Here is a 23,932-nt window from a genome sequence, read left to right on the forward strand (position 1 = left end):
CTGTTGGTTGCCGATTCACTCTAATGACTGTTTCTTTTGCTGTGCAGAAGCTGTGGAGTTTGATTAGGTCCCATTTGTCTATTTTGGCTTTTGTTGTCAATGCTTTTGGTGTTTTCTGTTTTCTGTGATTCAGAGGGGAAGAATCCCATTGAGATTACATTACATAAAAGAAGCACAGTTTTTATACCAAAGAGTAAACTCAGGATAACTCAATTCTCCATTTCAAATTCTCAAACGCTTTGCAAGGGATTGTGCAGACCACAAAAATATTTCTTTGAAATTATTCCATCTTTTCCCATGCTTTGTTCCACACAATAGTTGCTTCACATTTATCTCAAAACTATTCTGAAATATTTTCCTTCCTCTCCATTCAATTTCATCCTGTCTCCCATGCCAGAATTGGCTAGTGGGATACTTATGTATACTGCTGCAGCAGTGCCATACGTTAAGATTGCCAAAGAACCATAAACATGGGTCTCCAGGTGCACAAAATTGTCAGGAATTATGGTAATTCTATTGCTCTAAATACTTTTTCAATGAGAATTGGAGAATGAATTTTGTTCTGTCCCCATTCATTTCTTCCTCTAAATTTTGGTCCTTTAACTTCTGAAATGTAAATATAAATTTTTTGCTTGATTTAATTCATTTCTGTTACTGATGACAAAAGGCTCTATCCAATATACTTTATATATTTTCTAAAAACTTTAAAATATTTCAATACTTTCCACTTTTGTGTTTTTTGTGTACATGCAAAAAACAAAATTAACTTTTTCTGAATGTTAAATAACTTCATTAGAAAGTTATTTCTAATGAGTCAAATAGATGAACAAATGCATAGCATTCATGGGAAATAAACAGAGCGTATACATTATTTTCAAACACCAGAAAAAGTATTTATAACGAAAAGTTTCATGCCTAAAAATTAGGTTAACGTGAAAGTAGAAATCCAGCAGATCATATTTCTTATTTAACTTTTAGTTTAGATTCAGAGGTACACATGCAGGTTTTTTATATGGGTGAATCGTGTGTCACAGGGGTTTGGTATACAAATAGTTTCATCAACCAGGTAATAAGCACAGTGCCTGAAAGGTAGTTTTTCAATCCTTACCCTTCTCCCACCGTCCCCTCAAGTAGACCCCAGTGTCTGTTACATTCTTTGTGTCCATGTGTATTCAGTATTTAGCTCCCACTTAAAGTCAGAACATGCCGTATTTGGTTTACTGCACCTGCGCTCACTTAGGATAATGACCTCCAGCACTATTCCTGTTGATGCAAAGGATATGATCTTCTTCTTTTTATGGTGGTGTAGTATTCCATGGTGTACATTTACTACATTTATTTATCCAGTCTACCATTGCTGGGCATTTAGGTTGATTCCACATTTTGGCTTTCATGAATAGTGTTGCAATGAACACATGCAGGCATCTTTATGCCAGAATGTTTTATATTCTTTTGGGTTTGTATACTCAGTAGTGGGATTGCTGGGTTGAATGGTAGTTTTAAGTTATTTGAGGAATCTCCAAACTGCTTTCCATGATAGCTAAACTCATGTACATTTCACCCAGTAGGGTATAAGCATTCCCTTTTCTCTGAAACCTCACCAGTATCTGTTATTTTTTAACTTTTTAATATAGCCATTCTGATTGGTGTGAGATGATATCTCACTGTGGTTTTGATTTGCATTTCTGTAATGACTAAATGATATTCAGCATCTCTTTTTTTGCTATTGCTATCTCTATATCATCTTTGATGGCAAGCATTTTCACATATTTTGCCCATTTCTATTCAGCTGTTGTTATTATTAATAACACAGTTATTATATTATTATATTCTGGATAAAAGCACTCTATTAGATACACATTTTCCAAATATTTTCTCCCAGTCTGTAGCTTGTACCTTTTTTTCCCTTTTGTCAAACTTTATTTTAGTATCAGGGGTACATGTACAAGTTGTTTATATCAGTATATTGCATGATGCTGAGGTTTGGAGTATGAATGTCACCCAAGTAGTGAGCATAGTACCCAATAGGTACTTTTTTTCAACCCTTACCCACTTCTCTGTCCTCTCTCCTATATTTCTCAGTGTCTAGTGTCTCTTGTTCCAATGTGTATGACCACGTGTACTCAATGTTTAGCTCCCACTTATAAGTGACAACATGTGGTATCTGGTGTTCTGTTTCTGTGTTAATCTACCTAGGATAATGGTTTCCAGCTGTATCCATGTTGCTACAAAGAACATGATTTTGTTCTTTTTATGGCTGCATAGTACTCCATGGTGCATACATACTACATTTTCTGTATCCAATTCCCCTTGATGGTCACCTGAATTGATTCCATACTTTTGTTATTGCGAGTTGTAGCTTGTCTTTTATTCTCCTCACAGTGTCTTCCAAATAACAGAAGCTTTTAAATTTTAATGACACCAAATTTATTAATTTTTCCTTTTTGATTGTGCTTTTAGCTGTTGTGTCTCAGAAATCTTGACCTTTCATACAAGGTCACAAAGATTTTCTCCTATGATTTCGACTACAATTTTTGTTGCATTAAGACTTATTTCTAGGTTTGTGATCCATTTTGAGCTTACTTTTGCATATGCTACAAGATATCAAAGTACATTGTTTTGAAAGTTTATATCCAATTTTTCCCAGATCACTTGGTTTTTAAAACTATCATTTCTCCACAAAATTGTTTTTCACTTTTGCTAAAAATCAGCTGTACGTGTTTGTTTGTGTCTACTTCTAAGTTGCTTATCCTGTTCCACTGATATATTTCTCTGCATTAATGTCACCAGCATACAGTCTTGATCACAAGCTTTTATAGTCAATCTTGAAATAAAGTGTTACATCTTACTATTTGTTCTCTTTTTCCTATTTTTCAGGCAACTTTTGGATTATCTTAGTATTTTGTATAATTCAATTTTAGATCCTTTTTTGGCTAATAGTATAAGAACTTTAAAATAATATATTTCCTTCTAGCTTTTGTTTTTATTTTCATGCATTATACATATATTACAATAATATGTTGTTATTTTGTTTAACACTTCATATCTTTTTAATAGTTTGAAAATATCCAATTCAGTATTTTTATTATATTTACAAGGTTATATAACTATTATCACAGTCTCATTTTAGAATGCTTTAGTTCCTCCTTAAAAGAAAAACATACCCATTAGCTGTCACCTCCTATTTCTCTCCTGAGATTGAAGCCATCTATATTCTGTTTCTATAGATATGCATATTCTGGGCATTTAATATCAATGGAATCATAAAATAAGTGGTCTTTTGTAATTAGTTTCTTCACTTTGCATAATGTTGTCAAGGTTCATCCATGTTGTAGCATGCACTGGTACTTCATTTTTTATTGGCAAATAGTATTCAATTATCTGTTATGCAACATGTTATATTTGAACAGTTACTTCTACCTTTCAATTATTATTAATAAAACTACTAAGAACATTTGTGTAGAAGTGTTTGTGGATATATGTTTTTACTTCTCTTAGTGGAAATGAAAATGCTTGGTAATAAGATATCTTCATGTTTAATCTTCTGAGTGTTTACTAAGCTGTTTTCCAAAGTGGTTACACCATTTTACATTTTCACCAGCAATGCATTAGGGTCCCTTTTCTCCACAACCTTGACAATGCTTCTTACATGTTTTCTTGATCATAGCCATTTTAGTGGATGTGAAGTGGTAGTTTTGACTTTTATTTATCTAAAAAAATGACTAATGATGCTCTTCATCTTTATTATTATTATTGCTTATTGGCCATTTATACAACTTCATTGAAGAAATGCATATTCAAATTCTTTGCTCATTTAAAATTTTTTTATTGTTCAGTTAGAGGCATTCTTTATGGCTTTTGAATACAAATCTCTGATCAGACATAGATTTGAAAATAATTTCTGTAAAAAAGCCAGCTGGAATTTTGATAGACACTGCATTGTCTATAGTTCAATTTAGAGTACCGCTGTCTTAACAGTATTAAGTTTTCCAATCCATGAACAAAAGATGTTTTTTCACTTATTTAGGTTGTCTTTAATTTCATGAAATGAAATTTAATGAAATTAATTTTATGGTTTTTAGTGTATAAGTTTTACACTTCTATTAAATGTATAACTAAATACTTTATTATTTTTGATGCTATTATAAATTGAATTATTTTCTTAATTTTATTTTCACAATGTTTATTAATAATGTATCAAAAAACAACAGATTTTTGTGTATTGATCTAATGTTCTGAAGCCTTGCTGAACTCATGTATTAGTTCCAGTAGTTGTATGAGTGCGTACATGTGTTTCTTAGGATATCAGGATACATACAAGACCATGAAATCTGCAAACAAAGATAGTTCTCTTTCTTTCTTCACAATCTGGATACCTTTTATTTCTTTATCTTGCATAATTACCCTATCTGGTTCTCCAGTGCAGTGGTAAATACAAGTGGCTAGAGCAGATACCCTTGTCTTGCGCCTGACCTTAGAAGTAAAGCATTCAGCCTTCACTGTTAAATATGAAGTTATCCATGGGTTTCTTGCCTATGGCCTAAACCAAGTTAAGGAGGTTGTTTTCTATTCCCAGTTTGTTAAGTGTTTTTTATCATGAAATGGGATTGTATTTTTATAATGTTTGTTGCCTATACTGAGATGATAATATGAAGTTTATCGTTTATTCCATTAATATGGTTTATTATACTAATTGATTTTCAGATATTAAACAAACCTTGCATTTCTCAGATAAATCCCATTTGGTCATGTTGTATGTGGTATAACTTTTGTTTCTGAGGCAGAGTCTTACTTTGTCACACAAGCTAGAGCACAGAGGTATGAACGCAGAACACTGTAGCCTGAGACTTTAAAACTCAAGTGATCCTTCCACCTCCTGAGTGGCTGGAATGACAGATATGTGCCACCACACCTAGCAATTAATTATTTTTTGCAGTGACAGGGTCTCACTATGTTGTCCAAGCTTGTCTCAAACTCCTGTGCTCAAGCAATCCTCCCACCTCAGCATCTTAAAGTGCTGGGATTACAGGAATGTGTCACTGCACCCAGCCTCTATACACGCTTTTTATATGTTGCTAGACTCAGTCCGACAGTGTTGAGGAGCTCTTTTTTATATGAATATTATAATATTCAGATGGTTTATTGATCTGTAGTTTTCTTCAATGTCTTTGGTTTTGGTATTAGAATAAACGTGACATTATAGAATGAGTTAAGAAAGAAACTCCTTCTGCATATTTTGGAAGAGTACAGGAAAGATATTGATTCTTTGAACATTTGGTAGAATTCACAATGAAGCCATCTGGGCCTAGGCTTTTCTTTGTGGAAAGTTCTCTAATTACATTGATATATTTAGTTGTTTTAGTTCTCTTAACATTTTTAATCAAGAGACAATTGAAGAAGAAATATGCAATTATATAGCTTTTTGTAATTATCTTTATATTACCTTTATGTTAATTATGTTTTTCCATGTGGATTCAAATTATTGTCTAATGTCTTTCAGTCCGATAAACTTTCATTTGCATTTCTATAAGTCATGTCTTCTAGCAGCAAATTCTGTTTCTTTCTTTTTTTTGTTTTTGAAAAGTCTTTATCTTCATTTTTGGAAACCAGTTTTTTAAATACAAGCTTTATGTTGCTGCTTTTTAAAAAATTTCATCACCTTGTTATCTCATTGCCTCTGGCTGCTATTATTTTCAGAAGAATTTACTATTAATCTTATTGTGATTTTCTTGTACATGATGAGTTGTTTTTCTCTTACTGCTTTAAAGATACACTCTTTCTTTTGACTTTTAATATTTTCACTGCACTGTATATAGTTATAATTTTATTTTTTGCATTTATTCTACTTGGAGTAATTTAGCTTCTTGAATGTGTAGATTAACAGATTTCCTCACATTCAGGAGGTTTTTAGCCATTTTTTCATAAAATGTTTTCTTCTGTCCCTTTCACACTCTCTCCTTTGGTACTCTCATTACATATATGTGGACTGACTTAATGGGCATCCCACATTTCTCTGAATCTCTGGTGGGATTTTTGTAAATTTCTTCTTTATTTTTTAACTTCTATTTTAGGTTCAGGAGTACATGTGCAGGTTGGTTATATAGGTAAATTCTGTATCACAAGGGTTTGCTGTGCAGATTATTTCATTACCCAAGAAATGAGCATAGTACCTGATTCATAGGTAGTTTTTCGATCCTCACCCTCCTCCCAACCTCCACTCTCAAGTAGACCCCAGTGTCTGTTGTTCCCTTCTTTGTGTCCATATGTACTCAATGTTTAGCTTGCAATTACAAGTGAGAATATTTGGTTTACTGTTCCTATGTTAGTTCATTTGGGACAATGACCTCTAGCTCCATTCATGTTGCTGCAAAGAACATTATCTCATTCGTTTTTGTGGCTGCATAGTATTTCATGCTGTATATGTACCACCTTTTCTTTAACCAGTCTACTGCTGATGGGCATTTAGGTTGATTCTCTGTCTTTTTTATGATGAATAGTGCTGTCATGAACATACATGTGCATTTGTCTTTATGGTAGAATGATTGTATCTCTGTGAATAGGTGTTCATTCTTTTTTCTCTTTGCTACACACATTGCATCATTTCTAATCATTTACCCTCAAGTTAACTAATTATTTCTTTAGCACTGAAACCAACTATTGAGGTCATCTAGTGATTTTTTAATCACTCTTATTTCACTTTTCAATTTTAAAACTTCCATCTGAATCTTTTAAACAATTTCTATCACTTTGTTGACATTTTTTTATTTGATGGAATAAAATAAAAATGTTATTTTCTCTGGGGCTAGGACAGAGGAGATGGGGAATTATTTTTTAATGGATATAGAGTTTCAGTATTGCAAGTTAAAAAAAAGTTCCAGATATTGGATTGCACAATAATGTGAATATATTTAACACTGCTGAGCTATTCACTTAAAAATGGTTAACATGATAAATGTTATATATATTTTACCACAACTTTTCAAAATTTAAAGGCTAAACATATCTTTCATGATCTGACCCATCTATTTTCTTTAGCTTCATTTCTATACATCTCTGGGACCCTTCTCTGAACCCTGTGTCCCAGCCATCCCGAGCTACTTATATTTACTAAACTCTCTATGATCTCTGCAATTTCTCCCTCTAGATACAGTGGTGTCACCCATCTGGCCTTGCAAGCCTACTTGCTTTTCTGAACAACTTTATTGAGATATATTTCACATGATGTATAATTCGCCCATTTAAACTGCATAATTCAATGGTTTTTGGTTTATTTACAGATGAGTTCAACCATCACCACAGTCAATTTTAGAATATTGTTATCATTACAAAGTGAAACTCTGTACTCATTAGCTGTCACTCACCAATCTACCCATACTCCTTACAGCCCAGTCCTATGCAACCATTAACTTTCTATCTCTATAGATTTGTCTCTTTTGGACATTTCGTATTTGTGGAATTATATAACATGTGATCTTTTGTGACTGAATTCTTGTGGAATATCCATACCATGGAACATTATTTGACCACAAAAAGGAAGGAAGTACTGACATGTGTTTTTGCACAGATTAACCTTAAACTCCTATTTGTGTTTCATGTCAAAGATTTGAAGTCTCTTTTCCCAGGAAGTATTCATTGACATCCTTAAGATTTAGTCAAGGGATCTTTCCAAAAAATGTCTTTCCCTCTATTGTAGTCTTTAATTAGCCAGTGAATCTCCAATAGATTGGAAACTCTTTTTGGCAACCATAAAATGTTACACAAAGTATATGAAGATATTTTATTAACTTTTTCTCATAAGATCTCATCAATATAAGGAGAGGTGGCTCCAATTAGCCCAACTGAGAAACAGACATAACAAAATTATTGTTTCTCGATCCTGGCTTCACAATACAATGACCAAAAGAGCTCTTAGAAAATCAATGCCTGTTCATGTCTTTGCCTACTTTTTTATGAGGCTGTTTTTTCTTGAAAATTTGTTTAAGTTCCTTATAGATGCTGAATATTAGACCTGTGTTGGATGTACACAACATAAGTTTACGTAGGTAAAGAACCTGCACATGTACCCATGAACTTAAAATAAAAGTTCAAAAAAAAAAATTAATGCCTGGGCCCCACCTCTGGCCAATTATATCACAATCCATGGGTGGGAGGATGGGGATACAGGAGCTAGGTACTAAAACATCAGTACTGTTTAAAAGTTTCCCAGCTGACACACAGTCAGAATTTAAAACAACTGAATTTAAATAACTACAGAATCTAAACAACAGAAAGTCTTTAGTCATCTACTATAATACGTTGCATGTGTAATTACACAGTACTGTAGTCATTAGGCCATGACTTTTATTATTTTTTAATATATCTACTCTGAATATTTCTGAACACTTTTAGTTTTTTGACCTTAAAGCAGGAATTCATAGTAAATACATAATTGCCCTGAAATCAACCACTGTGTTGGCCCTCTAAATGGAACAGTTGCATATCTCTCATCTCTTTATATTAGTTGTCTCTTCTTTTTTGTATATCTGTTAAATTTATATGCTTCCTTGACTACAAGGAGTATGACAAACTATTCTCATTATAAACTATAATGCCATTTACCCAGTAAAATTTTTGGATTATTCAAATACTGTCAAACCTGGTACCGCATATAGACTGCATTGAAAAGACGTTTCCCTATTTCTTCCAATTATAAGAAAGGGCAAGCAGGGAAGACAAAACTTTTTTTTGAGATAGAGTTTCACTCTTGTTGCCCAGGCCAGAGTGCAGTGGTGCGATCTTGGCTCACTGCAACCTCTGCCTCCAGGGTTCAAGTGATTCTCCTGCCTCAGCCTCCCAAGTAGCTGGGATTACAGGCACCTGCCACCATGCCAAGCTAATATTTGTATTTTTAATAGAGATAGGATTTCACCAAGTTGGCATACTGGTCTGGAATTCCTGACCTCAAATGATCAGCCTACCTCAGCTTCCCAGTGTTTGGATTACAGACATGAGCCACCATGCCGCCCAACAAAACTTTTTAAACTTCTTGAGTGTTTCCGATAGCATTTTACCCAGCTGATAACTTTGCCAAGAATATATCTTCATTATTCTAAACTAACTTGTGTCTTTCTCATTATGAAATTTGAAAACCTTATTTGGAGGAAAATTATTATGCAAAAAATCAAATAAGTTTCTGATTATAAGATATCTCCAACAAACACATTTGAAGATTATAAATGAGCTACAAGACTGGTTTCTCTGTGTTAAGATATAACAAAGTGGTGTTTTATCCTTATAATGACAAAGGCTATTTAGGTTAAGGATGGCTTAAATATACAGAGGATGACAGAGACAACAGGGAAAGGAAAATGACACACGTATACCCAATTTTTAAAATAAATTTACATAAGAAAGAATAAGCAGTACAGACAGGAAGGATATTTTAATAATAACATCTATAACAATCCATCTTTAAAATGAAGAATGTTTATAACAGCACATTAGACTTTTCTTATAACAAAAAGGTAGATTTATTATTATAGTATAGATATCTCCTTCTACCTTAAATAATAAAATTACCCCCTAATGACCTACAGTACAATCTTTAGACCTGGGGCATACAAGTGATAAATATTCACAAAAGCCGAATCTTACTTGGTATTGGATATATGGAGTGCCATAGGCATGAACATTATAATATTGGAGTCTCTTTCTATCTTTCTTTCTTCAGTTTAGCATTTAAAAAAAAACCAGATTGAGTTAATTTATACAAGATTTATCAGTTAGAAAAATGAAAACTGTTTTAATCTATTACACACGCCTGACCTTCAGAAACCCTTTATGAAGCTTTCCAAATTATCTCCAATGAAAGGCATGTAACAATGTTTACAACTTTTCTAGACTTTCTTTTATTTTAGCCTTTGGTGTGCTCTATCTTCTTGACATTAATAGTTACATAGAAGAACAAAAAACTGATACAGAATTCAATATATTTTCTGTTTCCTAACCTGTGTATACCCTTCCAAATAGCTAGTGTTATGCAGCCCAAGTGAGGCAGAGCTGGACCCTAAACAAGTGGACACATCTGTTCCAGTCCATCAGACTTGACTTACACTGTGTTCTGTATTCATTACGGCTTTTATCCCAAATTATAGTGTCAATCTATTCAGAATTAATATGTATTACTCTACCACTTGTTACAAAAATTTCAGTTTATTTATTGGACCAAATCCTGTCCTAATCATTTAGGCACAATTCCCACTGAAAACATAAAAGACAGAGTGTCCAGATGTTATATTTTCACATCATATCAAAAGATATTTTTGCATAAATGAATAATACTGCTAATCCCAATGTGGATTCTTTATGTATCAATAGTGAAAATTGGTTTGAAATTTTATGTCATTGATTTGAATCACTTGCAATTACTTTTTCCAACACATATTATATCCCAGTATGTTTACTTTCAGTATGAAGAGGAGGTTGACAAGTTATTTACTTCACTTAGAATGAAGCTTACATTGTTAATCCTTGGGAAATTATACTTTCAGTTCCCTTTTCCCCTTTGTGTTGGGTAGTTTTAAAGACTGCAGGCCCTTGAAGACACAAATCTGTTTTATTATAACATGATGAATCACTTGTGATGGTTAATATTGTCAACTTAATTGGATTGAAGTATGCAAATTATTGTTCCTGGGTGTGTCTGTGAGGGTGCTGCCAAAGGAGATTAACGTTTGAATCAGTGGGCTGGAAGAGACAGATCCACCCTCAATCTGGGTAGGCACAATCTTTAATCAGCTGCCAGCATGGCTAGAATAAAGCAGACAGAAGAAAGTGGAAGGACTAGACTGGCTGAGTCTTCCGGCCTCCATCTTTCTCCTGTGCTGGATGCTTCTACCCTTGAACATGGGATCCCAAATTCTTCAGCTTTTGGACTCTTGGACCTATACCAGCAGTTTTCTAGAGTTTCTCAAGCCTTCGGCCACAGACTGAAAGCTCCACTGTTGGCTTCCCTGCTTTTGAGGTTTGGGGACTCGGAATGGCTTCCTTGCTTCTCAGCTTGCAGACAGCCTATTGTGGGGCTTTACCTTGTGATTATGTCAGTCAAAACTCCCTTTCATATATATATATATACACACACACACATATATATATACCTTATTAGTCCTGTCCCTCTAGAGAACCCTGACTAATACATCACTTCACTGTCATTTTCTCTTTCCTTTTCTGTGTTCTCTGAAGCTCATTAAATATGTGGATTTTATGAAGGAGAAAAGTTGCTAATTTATAATTATTATGTAAAGGTTAATCTGGCTAACATTCTCCAAATAACTTTCCCACCAGCAATAATTTTCTTCTTTTTTTTCTTTTTTTAACTGGTTGATTTGGAGATAGACAAGCCTCAGAAGCTGATGAAAATTAAAAGCAAAATATTTTTTCAAAAATTAGTCCAGAAATTTGATGGAAGAAAAAGGTACTAAGTAATATACTCCATGGATGTATATGTTTTCAAAACCACAGAAAATAAAAAGGACAAACAACAGCTGACACTAGTGAGTATAACAAAATCACAAATCCAGTTCCCTTCCACTCCAAGGTTAATTTAAAAGAAGAGGAAGTTGCATTATCACATTTTTAATCAGCAACTCCACTTCCCTACTATAGCATATGAAATGGCAATAGTGCCTATGGCAATACAAATCCTATTAACTTGAGGTATCAGATATGAAGAAATTAAGACACAAGTTGAAAACAAGATCAAAGAATGATGAGAATTTCCCTTACAAAAAAAGGCCCCTCATCTCTGTGCCTTTTTTTTAACTTCTTCTTGGTTGCAACACAAGGGAAATGTTCTCTTCAGGTGTTACTGATTGAATGCCAGGCACTGCCCAATAACTCACTTCAAAGTCAATCATGCTAAGTATACAAATCCTGACTAAATTATTCGAACAAACTGCATTGCAATTATTAGACATGTTATGAGAAAATGTGAACAGCTTGACCAGCAAATTTCCAATACATTTCCCCCCTCAGGTAAGCCTAAAACTTAATAATAAGACTCCAGAGATTGTGACATTCTTCTCATCACATAACACATACTGGCAGAGAATAAAAAGGAAAAAGAAAAAGACATGAATATTTGAAAAGGCCTTTTGAATCTTGCAGGCATAAAGTAGAAGTATATATCATTCTCTGAGACCCGGAGTCCATGCAGATACACATTGAAAGACATGCTTTGTACCATCATCCTCAGCTGATATGTCAAAGTAAAAGAATTCTCACCTTTTCAGAGTGTCTGTCATTAGGTACATTAATATGGATGAACTAGCACAAAATCACGAAGTAGTAAGAGAGGTGAGCTTAAAGGAATAAAGGCCTTAAACTAGATTTAAGTTGGGCTTAAATTTGAGAACTAAACTTGGGGTTTCTATAATTACCATTTTTTCTCTACTTATCTTGGAAGAAAAAAACATTACTAATTGGATTTTCCCTTGAGGTCCATTTACCAGCATTTGACTAAACATTCCTTAAGCTTTCCTATAAGTGAAGGAATGGAACTGACGTGGACAAGTTAAGGAAGATTTCTTTTTGCTGTCATAACATCCCTTATTTAAATGCATCACATTTGACAGTAGAACACAGAAGTATTTGCTTTTCCAATTCATTCTATAACATAAATACTGTTCACTCACGATCAGTTAAGTAGCAACCCAAATCATTTTATTACCAAAATTCTTACCAAAAATGTCAATAAGCATAGACATTTCTATAACATTGAATACTCAAAATAAGTTTCTGTTAATTCATATCCCATTCCTATATATAATCTTTATAACACCTAGTTCAATATTTAAGTCATAATAGTACTGGATTAATGTGTATCATTACTTGGAAGAAAATTTGTCATGAATACAGTAACTATTTAATATCCAGTAAATAAATTTGATACCGCTTTTCAAAAGCAAAGAAAAAATGAGAGAACAATATAATGTTATGGATAGGGCAACAGCACATAACATGAGATTTTATTCAAAAATTTTCTTAGGTGTCAACCAAGATATTTCTGTTACTGCTGAAATTTTAAGGTAAAATTATTTTATCAAACCACTACAGAATTTATGTTTTGCTGACCTCAAATTTACTTAAAAAATAGAAAGGAACTTTATATTTGTTTACTTCTTGCCAATTTTTAAACCTATCAAATAGTTTTCAACTCATATTTCATAATTAACATAATGCCTCAGTGTTAATTTTGAGGTTTTAATCTGAAAAATGAGTTCATTTTAATGTCTAATCCAAACAGCTAATTTTAGCAAGAATTACAGAATTACTCAGAAATGTCTAGTAAATTATATTTTTAATATAGTTGCATCTGATACACTAAATATTGAACAGATGTACAAATGTTACATTTCTCTTTCTCTCTACTTGATTAGGGTCTTTAGAGTATCTTATCTGGATCAAACCCCAAATTTTATTTTAGACAATTTTATTGTGTTAATCGCAGTTTTAAAGGTGGTCAAAGTGGCTGCTTTGGCCATAAGGATGTGGCTACTAACATGGTAACAGAAGAACAAGAGGACTCTTTGAGATATCGAGACCTTCTACAACACCTCCATCGAAGAGAAGCCCCTCAATGTTGCTGGCCTCATCTGAGGGACTATCCCACTACCTAGCCACAGCCAGGTTTCCCTCTTAGGGTGGGGGCTGAGGAATAGGAGGAGAGGGAGAGAAGGAAGCTAAGGGATGAACATCTTGTCATTTTTTTCTTTCAATAAATGTCACTTTTTGAGGCAAAAAATTTATAAAGAACTTATAAAGAAAAAAGGTTTAATTGGCTCATGGTTCTGCAGGCTGTGCAGGAAGCATAGGGGCATCTCCTTGGCTTCTGGAGACCCCTCAGGAAACTTACAATCATGTTAGAAGGCAAAGGGGGATCAGACACCTCACATGGGCAGAGCAAGAGGATGTGGAGGGATGCTACACACTTTTAAACAAACATATCTTGCAGGAACTCACTGGCTATCAAAAGGACGGCATCAAGGAGGTGGTGCTAAACCATTTTTGAGAACTCTCCCCTGTGATCCAATGATTTCCCACCAGGACCTACCGCTAACATTGGGGATTACAAATACAATTCAACATGATATTAAGGTGGGGGCACAGATCTAAACTGTATCAGTAGTATTCATCACCTTCGAACATATAATAAAATGGATTTACTTACTATATTTATCGTTTAATGTCTGCCTCACCCCAAGAGGGCTGTGCTTTTTTGTCTTTTTCTCACTCACGTATTCTAGACACCTAAAATGAAGTCTTGCATGTTAGAATCATTTAGTTAATATGTGTTTATTTGAAGTATTGAATTAAAAATTTTATTTGCAGTGAGTCCAAAGTAGTTTATGCAAAGTAACACAGACCTTTAATATTTTTAGTAAACTTTTAATGGGGAAAAACTTTAGATTATTATTTTTGATAACATGGAGAGTTATCACATAGACTTTACCCAGCTTTCTTTAATATTAACATTTTACATAATCATGGTACACTTGTCAAAATGAAGAAATTAACATTGGCTGAATGCCACTAAATGACAGACTTCATTCAGATCTTACCAGCGCTTTCATTAATGTCCTGTCTGTCTTCCAGGATCTAGTCCAGTATATCACATTGTCCTTCACCACATGTATGTCACTATGCCTTCTCAACTCTCTTAACAGTTTCTCAGCCTTGCTTTATATTTCATAACCTTGGCACTTTTGAAGAATTCTGGCCAGATAGAATGTCACTCAATTTGAATTTGTCTGTATTCTCATTCTTACACTGGCTGATTGGGCGTTCAGGAAGACCACAGAGGTGCAATACCCTTTTTCTTACATCAGAACAAGGGGTGGAGGATATCAACATGATTTATCACTGGTGATGTTAACCTTGATCTATTGGTTCCCATGCTGTCTTCCAGGTTTCTACACCATAAAGTTATTGTTTTTCCTTTCCATACTCTTAAGTTTTATAAGCAATTTCTTAAGTCTAGTCCACACTCAAAAGACATGAAATTAAGCTCTACCTCCTGAATATGAGCATCTACATATTTTTTCTGGAACGCACCTATAAGGAAGACTGGTTTCTTGTCCTTCATTTATTCATTTATTGTTTATGTAAGTATGAACTATCTGTATGTATCATATCCTTTGGATTATAATTCAATATAATCACTATTTACTTTGTTGCAAAAATAGTTCCATCTCTGGCCATTGGGAGAGTCTTTCAAGTTTGCTTCTGTTCATTAAAATATTAAGAAAATTTTTTCACATGCTCCACAATATTTCTGAAAATTTCTGTGTTTATTATAAAATAGTCACTCTTTTTCTTAAATTCCCTGCAACACCTATCACAAAACATTGTATCTAGTACATCTTTCCTGAGGCTTCAGTAGTGGAGTAAATCACTGCACAGTACAAAAGGTAACTTAAGATGGTTTATACACACTCATGGTTTCAAAATAAGATCCCCTCAATCACAGTCAGTGTGACTACTTTCTCTCTTAACATTCTGCAGTCTCCTGTGGCCTTTTGATCCCTCATGAGTTTTCTCACAGTTGTCCTCCCTTTTGTGAGCTTTGCAATCCTCCATATATACAATTTGTTTTTTAGGTAGGCAATTCAGTTTTCTCGTTGTTTACAGTAAACTTACAGATAATTCCATGGGGCTTTATATTTTGCAATAAACAAAAACTACCAATATATTTTGCTATAGAAATCAATTTTCTTCCATGGGAATAGAATATGTTGTTAGTTGCAGTTTGAAATTTTTTCCTCTAATTTATATTTTGAAATATTCAGTGAAAAGGAGTTTAAAAGAATCTGCAGCAAGAAGCCAAAGACCTATGGCTTCCTAAAAAGATTGTTTTTAAAGAAAAAAATTATATATGGTCTTTTTAGTTCAGTGCTAAAGAGATAGCTTAGCAGAAGCAAGTGGTAGAATGTCTTGGAAATTAGTTGTCACAGTGATTTCTTCGGATGTATAAAAGACGGTCACCGGGTTTTTTATATATCTATGGCCTTTTCCTAATTTTCAATGCTTAGCACTGCAGCAAAGTAGCATGGAGTAGGGAGCTTACATATACCTCAATGAGGTCTGAATCTTTCTAAATCACATTTCCTGTTTGATATAATAGATTTTTCCCATAAGACAGACAGAAAGCACAGCCTAGTGAGAACAAGGATGGGACAAGCTTAGGAAAAACTGCAGACTGAGCAACTTTCAAAGATTGATGGAGTAATTCTTGGAGTGGATTATACTCTAAGATCTATTGCAAGCCAAACTGGCAAAAGGAAAATAGGTCTGGGAAAGATGCCAAACAGACTGAGTACTAAGGTGAAGATAGGGTCAACTCACAAATAAGGGAAATATAGGCCAGAATGTAAAGACTTTGTGTTTTTAAAGTACTTGGCAAGAATGCAGGAGATGGATTTGGAATTAGATTTCCTTTATGAACTATTTTGGAAATATTGTAGAGAAAAGCATCCGTAACCAAACAAAACTATTTAGCAGAACCACGAATGCATGACAACATCTTACTAGCAGTACCTAAGGCAGCCTATACATCTTCTGACCAAATTGCCTATAAAAATTCCGTAAATCATGAAAACTCACACACAATTAAAAAGTAAGACTGAGAAGCAGCCTAAAGACAGAGTATGGGTAGATTTTCAGTAGCTTAAGGTAGTTGATTCGGATTGAAAAAAATTCATCTGATTTCATTTAATGAAAAGTAATGACGATCTATAAAAATGAAGAAAGTTGGTTCTTGCTCCTTCAATGACATGCACTTGATACAGAAAGCAAGGGTCTACAAACAAAAGGTCTTCCAGAAAACATGTGAGCAGAAGGTGAAAACGACTCTTGGAAACAGATTACATGCTGAGATGTGTAGCTCACATTAAAGTGGTTCAGGAGATTTTAGGGGAGTCTAAATCCCATCAAAGAGGCAAACGAGAAAGGAAATGAAGCTCTCTCAACTACATGCTAAACATCGCAGTTCTGTATGTGCTTCTAAACACTTAAGAACTATGGCAAGCAAAGTATGATACTTGGAAAGTATTAACAGTACTGGAAACAAGTGTGGTTTTAGCTGTTTTACAGGCCTCCTTGAGTTACCTGGAACAGTGTGCAGGGATGAAGGGGAAACGGCTGGCACTTGTTTAAACTTGGAGCCTGTCAGAAAACTCCATTTTTTGGAGCAGCAGAGACATATTTACCACGTGGCTGATAATACCGGAGTTACAGGACACTTTACTCTTTTGGGCCATCTATTACTTAATTTTTCAATTCCAGTATTCATGTTTAGTTGGTTCAAAATCATTAATCCATTTCCCATGGAAAATAACTTTATCAGCTTCTGAGCTGATACCGTGCTTACAGGCTTTTGCCATCAGTCTTAGTTTCCATTCATTTCCAGAGTTGCTTAGGGTAGCATTCTTTTTCCACAGTGTCTTTTCATTTGTTTTTTGTTGTTTTTTTTTTGAAATTTTTAATAGCCCTCAAATTTCCTAGAGGACCAACAAAAGAAATGTTTATTTGAACAATTATATATTTTGCTTCTTTATAAACATGAAATAAATATCTTCCTAAATTCAATAACAGACTTAAAAATTCAATACCCAGAAGAATATGTGTGCTTAATTTTAACTTTAAAGGTCTCAGAAGAAAGTAACTACATGCCTAACTACTTTTCTTGTTTTACCTTACTCTCTGAACCAAAGCTAAATTCAGATCTCAAGCACAGTAATTCATTTTACAGTGTCCAATAGTAGCTATCCCAGATTGCTTTCATTGGTTTTGATTTCTCTTCAACTTAGTAAATCATCCTATTTATTTCTTATTTATTTTTAGGATACCTCAGTAATTTTCATGAATTAGTAGCATTAAAATATAAATAAACAAATAAATCTGAATTATTGAGTCTCCAAAGTTTTGAACACACCGAAGTCTTCATGTGCATATGTTCCTAAAATATGTGCTACATGAAAACACTAACACCATAAAAAATAAATTCTCCAAAATTATATACTGTGTGCTTACTCTAGGTAAGGCATGCATGTTGGGATATATATGATAATCAATCCTCAAGTTCCTACAATTAAGAAAATAATATTAAAATAAAAAAATAACTTACAGCCATCTGTGGTGGCCCATGCTTGTAATCCCAGTAACTTGAGAGGCTAAGGCAGGAGGATTCCTTGAGCCCAGAAGTGTGAGGCTGCAATGAGCTGTGATAGCCACTGTACTCCACCTGGGAAACACAGTGAGATCCCAGCTCTAACAGTAAAAATTTAAAAACAAGAACTAAGTCTACATGTGCGTTAGTTTTCATGCTGCTAATAAAGACATACCCAAGACTGGGTGACATATAAAAGAAAGAGGTTTAATTGATTCACAGTTCCACATGGCGTGGGAAGCCTCATAATCATGGTGGAAGGCTAACGAGAAGCAAATTCTCATCTTACATGGCAGCAGGCAAGAGCGAGTGTGCAGGGGAACTCGTCTTTATCAAACCATCAGATCTTGTGACACTTGTTCACTATCATGAAAACAGCACAGGGAAGACCCAACCCCATGATTCAATTACCTTCCACAGGTCCTCACATGACATGTGGGAATTATGGGAACTACAGTTCAAGATGAAATTTGGGTGGGGACACAGCCAAATCATATCAAGATGGCTACATAAAAAAAGCTAATGAAAAAGCTAATGGTATACGAAAGCTAATCGAATGATATTTGGAATGGGGGAAAGAGGTATTGATTGGGAGTATTCTGGAAGGTTTCATTGCGAAGATCCATTTGTTCTTGTATTTTACAAGCATTCATTAAGTACTTTTGACATGCCAGAGACTATACTAAATGCCAGCAATCTAAAGATAAATGAGACACAGTCATTGACTTAAGTAACTTAAGTCTAGACTTGATTGTCTCATAGATCTGATATTGAGTTTGGTAAAACTGAAGGAGGTATAAAGACAGGAGAAAGAACTTGAGACATTTTACAGATACCTGATTACAAAATGATAGTTCAAGAACTGTAAGCAGATCAACCTACAAAATGTCAAAAGTACCAAAATACAGAAAAGGCATAACTCCAGGTTGAACTCTAGGCAGAATACAGAAAACTCAATAAGTAGTTCAAATTTTTACTAGGCTTTTAAGAATGAGTAGGGTTAAAGAGAAGAATGAGAGGATCATTACAAATAAATAATTATGTATATATACATAAAGGTTTGAAGGCAAAATTCATTGATAAGTAAATGGGATAATCTGTCTGGAGTGAAGAAATTAAAATATATTTTAGGACTAGAAAAATAAGCTGGAGCCAAAATGAAGATAACCTAAAATGTCCTGATGAAAGCTGTAGAAAAACTAGTTGCCTGTACTTGTCTAGTTGTCTGACACACAGAATGGTATTTGAAAGAGGAAGGAATACAAGTTAAGATGATTTCCGTGAACCCAGGCACAAAGTAGTGACTGTGAGGCTAAAAGAAAGGAATAGGCATGGTAGCTATCAAAAGAGTTAACTGCATAAAATGTAATTCGGAAGTTTGAGTCTAAGTGCCTAGAATAACATAATTAGAAAAATTAGAATTTAAAGATTTTTGTTAAAAAAAGAATGTCATTTACAAGGTTTAATTTTATATCCCTACAATACCATTCTGTAAATATACAGCAGTGCTTGTTCTAAATATAGTTGAGAGGATAGGAAGAATTGATTTGAGATAGACTTGGAAATCAGCTTCATGGAAGTGAGAGTTGATCCTGTGAGAAAGGAAAGTATAAAGAGAGATGAGAACAGAAGTACTTGGACTAAACTTCAAATAAAACCAACTTCTGGCAGAGAGTTGAAAGAATGAGCCAAGCAGGAGGGAACAGAATCCAGAATTGACACTGTGTCAAACTGCAATGATCCACCTCTCCAGGACTGGGAAAACTAGAAATGAGCAGATGAAAATCAGAAAACTGAAGTAAAATTAAGTCATTTGCTTTACTTAAATGTCTAATCAGTCTTTGTCTGTTTTTCTTGACCTAATATTTATAGAGTTGCTCAATAAGTTCTAGTAGTTAATATAAAGCTTTTTTTTTTTTTTTTTTTTTTTTTTTTTTTTTTTTATGAATGTTAATCCTAGTACTTTTTTTTTCTAGGGGTTGTTTGTTCATCACAAGTTACAATAAAACTAAACAAAAAGTTATTGACTGTCTTCCATTAATTAAAGCAGTTTCATTTCCTATGAACACCCACTAAATAACCCTGAATTTATTCTAAAAACTTCAAACACTTCAGTTCGCCAACTTTAGACTGATACTGACCACCACCTGAACACACTGAAGTTTTATCTATTCCTGAAGGACACAGCTAACTTCCCTGGTTTTCCCGCCTAGCTAGCTTTGTTCATTTCACCTTTCTCTTTCCCCATGTATTCCTCCTTCCCATCCCTATTCTCTTCTCTGATGAAATTAAATGCTAGTAACATTTACTGTCACTTTCAAACTGACCCTTTGAGTACCTTTATTTGAGTCAAATCAGTTTATTAAGTGTAAATACAAACATTCAATGAACATATTTTCTGAAACTACATGTTACAGGACACTGTATTAAGCTACAGAAATACAAATTTACAATGAAGAGTTCAGTCTGCTGCAGGATATGCCATATTTCATGAACTCAGTTTCAATATTCAGATAGCTATGGCCCTACAAAAAGTGTTTCATGCTGGTGGAAGCTAGGGGTGTAAGACCCAGTCTATACTCTGTAGCTAAAATTTGAAGATAAAACTTCAAATTTTAAGTTCAAGTTATAGCTCCAAGGAGTCATTTAGAGTCATCTGTCACACCTTAAAAACCCTAAACTCAATAACTTATTAAGATCCTCAAGTGACTGATAAAGTCTGGACAAATCAGGACGCTATTCGAAGGACTACAGTTTGATAAAGTTCATGGTTAATGCAAAAATGCATGGGTAAATTTTGTTGCCTAGAATGTTATAGACATGGTTAGAAACATTTCATGATTAAGCCAGTCATTTCAAGCCATATTGCCAATGGTCTGCAGTTTCTAAAATAAAAATATGTGTTTCAAATCACTTTAATCTAAAATACTCTGTGGCCTTGCTAATTATTTTTTAACTTCTTCTTCTCTGGTTAAATAAACAAGATAATAAAATATTGGTATCTTAAATTCTTGTAAAAGTCATAATACTATATCTTCATTTTTTGTCAGTGGATCATTACAGTACTGGGAAGTAGACCATATAATTGTTATATATCTTGCCAATATCTCAAGTTATTTTCAATGTTTCCAATTGCTAAAGAAAATTCTATCTGAAGAATTGTTATTGATAGAAATTTTACCCTCTACCAATACTGAAATGTGTCATCTATACATAACTACTGCTTTTCTATAAAATAAAAATGTTAATAATTTCCAGTTCTTATTTGTTGTTCTTTTACATAAGCAAAGAGTAATTATTTTACCTGAACATTTTAATCTTATTTTTACTCCTAAATTTTTACCAGTTAATAATGTATGTACAGTGGTTGTAATTGGTATGGTTTGTAATTATGCATATTTAGATTAAACAAGACAAATGGCAGGACTGGTAATGGCATCATATTAAAAATATAATACATTTAAAATCTATTTAAAAGTATAATTATAAAAAGATTGAGAGCTATTTAAAAATGTTTTCTAGGTATAAATAATCACATTTACTAAAGGGTATTACAAAAATCCCATAAGCAAAAGATATTGCAAAGTATTATTTAGATAAACAATTGGAACTCAGACTTCTTAATAACTACTTGCTACTGCTGACCAAATACAAGATGAGTGTAATCTCCCATGATTAATTGCTTGTGTTTTTTTCAAAACTGTATAATTGAGAAACAGTGTAATCAATGATATAAATGTAACACTAATGTATCTTTTATATACAATTTTAATGGCTTTTATTCTCTCTAACTTTTCCTGCATGTAAGAGCAAACTATATTTTCAAAAGATCAAATATTTTTTTGCCCCGATCCCAGGTAAATTGTAAGTGAATTTTTTTTAATCACATCAAGCATAGAAATATATATTAAGATTAAAAATTAAAACATGTTTTATTTGATATTCTTACTGAATTGAGGTAGCAAATGGGCTGTAGATTATAATACACTAAACAAATATAAGAAGTTGTTATTATACCTTAATAAAAGCCTAAGGTAAATAAATGATCTGATTTCCTGTACTTTGTGCATTGTCTGAACTACTACAGAAAAGCGCTGGTCAGGGAGTTGACTTCTGCCTGGCTGATTGATGCACCCCAAACTACATCATCCTTCAGAATGAGCTTAGTAGCCCACCTGGAGTACTACTCAGGAGCCATTGACATCCGGTTCAATGACCCTTCATCACCTCCAATCCTCTCTTAAAACTTCCATTAAAAGAGGTCAAATTCTGCCTCACAGCCTGTTAGTAGCTCCCACCTGAAATTCACCCAATTTTCATTTACAATTTGTTAGTCATTTATGATGTATTCTTCATCAGTGCTCTTATTTTAGCTTCCAATTCTTTTAGTGTCTTTTCTCCACCTGCTCAGGTAACATCTGACTGAAAAAATCAAGTTGATACCAAGGAAAATTGAATTCACTTCTACCTTTATCCTTTAAGATTTCTTTTCTTTCTGGGTGATAGGTTATAAAACAAGATTTCCAACAACTACAAAGCTCCCCTTTCTGTGACTGATAAATTTAATATTATCCCAGAATACCTGTTTAATTTTAAAAAGCTAATTGAAATCTATGCTATCAGAAAGGATTTCTCAAGTAAACACCTTTTTTTTTTTTTTTTTCAAAATAAACTTGAATGTTTTTATCTCTTGTGCTCTGATTACCATAAAAACAGATGATAACACATAAAGAACCATTTCAAAATATTAGGGCTTTCTTATTCTGGGGCAAGCAGAGAAAGCTGTAAGAACACCACAGAGCAATTGGCATATAGGTTATTATTGCAAACAATTTTTATGCTGATCTAAGCTTCATTACTGAAGCACCTAGCATAAAAATGTTTACAAAATAAAAGAGCTCCCTCTCTGCATAAAAATGATTTCTGTATTTATGCCAGCAAAGATAAAATTTATGACTCTCAATTGTAAGGCTCTGAAGCCTGCACTCACGTCAATTGCACTTTTCAACCAATGATCTCCAAGTGCTTCAATAAGGGTTATTGAAAGTGTTTCACACAAGAGCAAATAAAAATGACCTATCAAAATCATGGAGCAAATTTCAAACGAGCTCATGAACTAAACACTATTAATGTATGTGTATATATTTGTTTTAATGTTTACATTCTGGTGTCTAGTTCCTCATTTTTGAGAAATTGAAGACATATCAAGGAGTACCACAAAATTATAGCATATGGTTACTTGTTCATTTTAAAGGACACAAATATTATATATGAGACTCATTTTTTCAGACTAGCATGCCATTAAGATATGTGTGAGTTTATTTCAAGATATAGGCAGTGAAAATCAGTTGTGAAAAATGGTGAATTGCCAAGTATCTGTTTGAATGGAGAAAAGAAAGTATATGAGTTGTTTAAACTGGCTGTTTTAAGTATTTGTATTTCCCTTAAACACTTTTAACTACATTTTTGTGTTTTGATGTGAAAATATTTTCATCCCAGAAAGACATAATTAGTCAAACCGAACTGTAAAAGCACATTATAAATATACGATACGAGAATAGCAAAACACTGGTAAGCTTCTCTGTTCACTCCTCATTCCAAGTTCCATTGCAAACCTCTTCTGGCCAGAAGGGAATAATCTCTCAGACAAAGGAAGTACACTCATACCCTTTCTTTCTAAGCTTGCACTTCTCCTAGCTTATCCTGTCCCTGTAGAGAAAATGATTTTTA

Source organism: Cebus imitator, unplaced genomic scaffold, assembly GCF_001604975.1.
Source record: "Cebus imitator isolate Cc_AM_T3 unplaced genomic scaffold, Cebus_imitator-1.0 Scaffold104, whole genome shotgun sequence".
In the NCBI taxonomy this organism is placed as follows: Eukaryota; Metazoa; Chordata; class Mammalia; order Primates; family Cebidae; genus Cebus; species Cebus imitator.